Source organism: Mustela nigripes, chromosome 3 (genome assembly GCF_022355385.1).
Source record: "Mustela nigripes isolate SB6536 chromosome 3, MUSNIG.SB6536, whole genome shotgun sequence".
NCBI classification, from domain to species: Eukaryota; Metazoa; Chordata; class Mammalia; order Carnivora; family Mustelidae; genus Mustela; species Mustela nigripes.
The window spans coordinates 48,754,152-48,760,224 of NC_081559.1; the positions used below are offsets into that span (position 1 = coordinate 48,754,152).

The 6,073-nt window shown below is 41.8% G+C and overlaps 1 pseudogene; it reads left to right on the plus strand.

Moving 5' to 3' along the window:
• Window positions 1–4,147: 4,147 nt before the first annotated feature.
• LOC132012957 (large ribosomal subunit protein uL10-like) lies at window positions 4,148–5,075 on the plus strand (annotated as a pseudogene).
• The last annotated feature ends 998 nt before the right edge of the window (window positions 5,076–6,073 follow it).

The window sequence follows — 6,073 nt, forward strand, 5'->3', positions numbered from 1 at the left end:
GGGCCAAGGGCTTCTGTGGGATTCCATATAGCCTGGACCCTGGGCTTTAGCAGCTTAACCCCCACAAGGAAAAAGAAAATGAAAGGATACTCCACTCTGGAACGGAAGTTTAGGGAAGCCGTTCTAAGGACTCAAGTTCTCTGCCAGGCTCAGCACCTATACCCAGTCAATGCACCAGTACCAATACAGCAGTGATGGAGCCACCAGCGAGCCAAGGCCACAGCAGGCAGGGATGCTGGGGTCCAGTGTCCATACACACACCCATAAAAGAGGAGTGATGAGGGCCGTCTCACAACCACCGTCTAGACGCAAGAAAGCCTGTGGGAATATATGGGAGAGCAATAGGAAAAAACAGTACATGTATACTCCTGGGCTGGGGTTATCAGGAGTTGCATCTGTTAAGTGGAACATTAAATATGGGAAAACATAAATGAAAGCAGCTACTTTGGCCTAACCATCCCAGACCTGTCCTCCTAACAACTAAATTCTGTTCACCCTGAATAAGTTCATCCAGAGTCTTCATGAAAGAGCCAATACCTGAATCAAAAAGCACATGTCCACTACCCACCTAGGGGTCACACTGAGAGTATTTATGGACGGGAGTAATCACTGGGCTCACAGCACGTTAATGACAATATTAAACGAGGTACGTTATGCCACTCCAGCACAGGGTAGAAAGGATCTGTAATTAGCAGAGTCCTGATAAATTCCATATTACAACCTCAATTGGTGCTTATGTGGGGAATAGCACATTTAAGGTCTTTTTAGCATCATCATCATATTCCTTAGGGGCTCCTTTGTGATCTTTATCCACCCAGCCCATGGGTAAGGGTGGTATGACTCTACTAAACATGACAATGGCCCATTTGTTAGCCCTTGCTAAACATAACTGGCCTTGCATTAATTAAAAACACAGCATGTGAGTTTTCTCACATCCAAGTCTATGGCCAAAGCATCCAATTACTGTCCTAACGCAACTCTGCCTTTCCAAAATTCAAAGGATGCACACGAACAAGAACAGGTTAAAATCATGACTGCTATTCAAACTGACTTTCCAACTGGACCAGAGAATTGAAATTAGTCACGTATATGTGTGTATAGTACATCTGAATAGTCAATTTCATTCATGTAACCAAATATTTATTTTCTTATAACCCAATTCCTGAGGTATGAATAAAAGCTTTAACTGAGAAGGATTTGTTTATCTTTTCATTATTAATATATTTGGCTCTACTTCTATCATTGGGGTTAATGAAAATATTTGGGACAGGAAACATTTTTAAATTTTACAAGGTTTAAAAAATTATGAGGTTTATTGGTCCAGCATTTTTTAAAAATTATTATCTAATACATTTTATGTTGGGTTAATGGTGAAATATTTTGGCATTAAGAACAAAAGGAATTTTGCCTAGGGCTTTTCTCATTTGCAAAATGAACTAAAAAACAAAGCCCAACATTCTCCTATTCCATTATCCCATTATGGGCTCCATTGGCCAATAAAAAGCATCCAGCTGAGTACAGGGATTGGGATTGGGGTCCAATCTTAATTTATTCAGTTTGAATCCTTCCAATTAATCACCTCAGTTCAATAATTTCCAACTCTTATTTCATCTTGTCCCAGATAGACCCAACCTAAATGACTGTTTCAGAAAAAAAGTGGTTGTTCTACAAGTCTGTTGAGAAATTTCTGCAAAAAATAAAAGGCAAGCAGACTGAATATGGAAATTTACACAATTCCAAGAGAATTTATTGTGCCCTGCAATAATTTAGTTTTACCTCTGTGCCCCTTAGAGGCAGATCAATCACCAATCACTGAACAAAATACCAAATTCTCAAACTGTCTGCAAATGCACTGCAATTCATTTGGGTCAATTTATTTTTTATTTTTATATTATTTTTTTTAAATAACACATTAATTGAAGACAATTTAGAAAGCATACAGAAGTAACAAGAAAATGAAATCACTCATATTTTCCTTCTACTTCTAAGATTTTGTGAACATTCTGTTCTTTAATTTTTCAGTCCTCCATGTGTGCATGTATGAGTGTGTGTGTGTGTGTGTGTGTGTGTGTGTGTGTGTTGTGTTTGAAGTATTCTAGAGAGCCGAGTGTTAGAATAATTTGACCATATTATTCACTTTAGCCACATTAACCTATTTAACTCCATCACATCAAGACCTGTATCTGGTCTCTGTCTTAAAATGCTTTGAGCTTAGAATTCTATTTTGAGCTCATGTTATTTGTTGCTTCTCATGCCCCACAAGAGTTAGCGAATTTCTTGCCTGGATACTAACCACTTTAGTTGTAACCTCTCTACAGGATTCTAGCTAACATTTTGTTTCCACCTGTGAGACCTGTCCAGCTTGCCTTTCTCAGTGGACACCTGACCCCTTTTTAGTATTACCCTCTACCTCTATTCCACCTTCCCCTCTGGTTTTCAACTTCCAGCCGCACCACAGCTTCCTGCCTACCTTCTCTTTCATTCCACTTGGGACATCTTGCCTTCTTGCTAGATCTCCTAACATTATCATTTTCTTTATTAGATGTTCCCAAATGTGTCTTCCTAACATTCTGATGTCAACCCTGTTGGTCTGTCATATCCCTCCACTAAAAGAAACCCACTTCTGACTCTTGATATGTAAATAGTATATTAAGGTCTCTGGGTACTCAGCAGTTGAAGCCTAAGGAGATTTCCTGCCCCTTTCTTTCTGAGCTTAGAATGATAGCATTTTTGTAGAACAGTATTTTAAAGCAGTTACCTGCACAATTATGCTAAGCTTTATGCAGTTGTAAAACGAGCATAATTTTCATTCTTGGAAAGCAAAGCACAGATGCACAAGTTCATCCCAGACAGGAAAGACTGCTGTATAAGGGAGTTGTGAGACTATTCCTCAATGTAATGTTACAACAATTCACTGGACTTAAAAACAATATAATTTTCAATAAGATACTCTCTAACTTGTTCTGATGTGGATCCTCTGGTCCTCTATACTTATCCTGAGTTCATGCCCCAACTGTTTTCCCCAACTATAGCACTAACAATTACCATTATGGGAGAAGTTCACATTTTCGTTCAGGAAAACAATCAATCTACAAACCTAACCATGATTATCTGTAAGCTTTTATTGCTTTCTCCTGGTTGAATATTGCTACTTTAAACTCACAACACAAAGCTGTTGGGAAAAATCTAGGAAGTCCAAATTATGGACCTCTCCAACGTTTTGATATCTTCTCTGATCCTTAATTAAGGGCTCTGCTACATTATTCAGAACACCCAAAGCAATAATCAGGCAAGAGTGAACAAGACAGGAAATTTTCAACTGAAAAGCAAAAGACAAAAGGTTCAGGTAGGCAGACAGAGCACAAGCTACCATTCCCTCTTTATCATTCCAGCAATGCTCTCCCCTCTCCATATATCAAGTCTTTTTTCCCTAATGAGTCATCCCTATCAACCTGCAACTTGAAACACAGAGTGATGATTTCAGCTTCCCTCCTCCCCTTAACAACTCTCTACTTTCAAAACAAACACCCATCACACACACACACACACACACGCACACTCATGCACACTCACACAGACTCAGAATACAAACTGTTTGGTGCATATCTAGCTAGTTGTAAGATAAAAACAGTCAGGAGAGGACATGAAGATTTATTCTATGTTCCTATCCTTCTCTTCCAGAGGACAAAATACACAACAAGTTGGAAAATCATACTTAAAAAAATAATAATAAAACACATATTTGGGACACCCCATGCCTCACTTTCTACTGTACTCCCAAGGGGAGGGTGGGTGCCTAAGAGCATTTCCCCAGAAGTGTGAGGGTGATTTTGGATAGAGGGGATTGCCAACCACTTTGGTGGTAAGTAGCAGGCCTAATAGGATGCCGGGCAGGCCTAGGAAAAGGGTCAGCAGAGAGGAGAAGGAACAAGTAACCATCACCTCTGGTTTCCTAAACAGGAACTCTGAGGGAGTGGGGATTTTCCAGGTCTTTTGTGAACTTAGAATAGGCACTTGAAAGTATCTGGTAAGACGATTCAGTCCCAAAAGAGGCCAGCCAAAAGAATGAGGGGGATCTCCCCAGGCACCCTTGTGAGAATAACATTGTCTTTCATCACTATGTGACAACTCCTGACACACCACCTTGATGCTCAGGGAAGACAAGGCAGGATGGAAGTCCACTAATTCCTTAAGATCATCCAACTTTTGGATGATTATCCAAAATGCTTCATTGTGGAAGCACACAATGTAGGTTCCAAGCAGATGCGGCATATTCTCATGTCCCTCCAGGGAAGGCTGTTGTGTTGATGGGCAAGAACACCGTGATGCACAAGCCCCCTCCAAAGGCACCTAGAGAACAACGAGCTCTGGAGAAACTGTTACCTCACATCCGGGGGAATATGCGCTTTGTGCCCACCAAGGAGGACCTCACTGAGATCAGGGACATGCTGCCGGCCAGCAAGGTTGCCAGCTCGTGCCATAGCCCTCTGTGAAGTCACTATGCCAGCCCAGAACACTGGTCTAGGCCCAAGAAGTCTTCTATCTTCCAGGCTCTAGGCATCACCACGGAAGTCTTCAAGGGCACAAGTGAAATCCTGACTGATAAGCAGCTGATTAAGACTGGAGACAAAGTGGGAGCCCGCAAACCACACTGCTGAACATGCTGAACATGTCCCCCCTTCTCCTGTGAGCTGCTCATCCAGCTCGTGTTTGACAATGGCAAACACCCTGAAGTGCCCGACAACACTGAGGAAACTGCATTCTCACTTCCTGGACGGTGTCCACTATGTTGTCAGTGTATGTCTGCAGACAGGCTACCCAGCTGTGGCATCAGTGCCCCTTTCTATCATTAATGGATACAAGTGGGTCCTGGCTTTGTCTGCAGAGGCTGATGACCCCTTCCCACTGCAAAGGTTCAGGCCTTCTCAGCTGATCCTTCTGCCTTTGTGGCTGATGCCCCTGTGGCCACGGCCACCACTGCTGCACCTGCTCCTGCCACAGCCCCAGCCAAGATCGAAACAAGGGAAGAGTTGGAGGAGTTGGACAAGGATATGGGATTTGGTCTCCTTGACTAATCGCCAGAAAGCAACCAATTCAGCCAAATCTATTTGTGAAACAAGAAAATAAAGTCATACTTCTCTTAAAAAAAAAAAAAAAAGAATGAAGAGAACCACACTAGCAAAAACTTGAAAAGGGTGCGGGGGTAATGCTGCCTCTACAGGATCCCCTGCATTATGCTATAAATGGTACCAGTTGGACACAGAAGATCATCTACCATGACAAAGAGAAGAGCCAATGCTGGGCATCCTCCATGTCTAGAAATTCAGCTACAGACATCAACAGCTGGACTGCACTGGCACCTGGGCAAGACTAAGGGAGGGGACCAGCCTGTATGCTGCCACACCATATGCTCTCCACATAAGCAAACTCCCTCTCTTCTTACCACTGCCAGCTAACAGAACCTTGAGCCCAGTGAAACAGAAGCAGGACCAATAATAGGGAAAAGAGAAGACCGGGAGACAGAGCTCAGAACAGCTAAGATAATAATATGCAAATCTGACTGAACATTTACACAAAAGAAACATTTATAATGCAGTTGACTAGAATACATAAAGGTGACAAGATCGTTTTCCACTGCCAAGTGAGAATAATGGCTTAAAAAGGAAGTTCTATTAAAAAAAAAAAAGAAAGCTTTGCTTTTTTCCCACCTATTTTGTAATCATTTGTGTAACTTCTGATGTCATGTACCCACAAAAATCAGAAGGAAGAGAACTGACCCATCAAGAAGAGGACTGAGAAATAAGATAATGAATGGAATGAGATCACAATGACCATATCAGATGGAAGGAATGACCCTGATTTAAGATGAATTTTCTAGGTCTCAGGTAAGACCAAGAACAGGTTCTTTTTTACCTTTACACAGGAAAACAGACTTACACAACACAATAAAAGGACAAGTGGGGTTTGATGCCTGTTTCCAACTTCTCAAATCCAATGGGAATGGAAGGGAGTGCCTCCAGCCAAAGAAGGAAGATAAATCTTTTTCAACACTTCAGGCAGTACGTAATGGTGG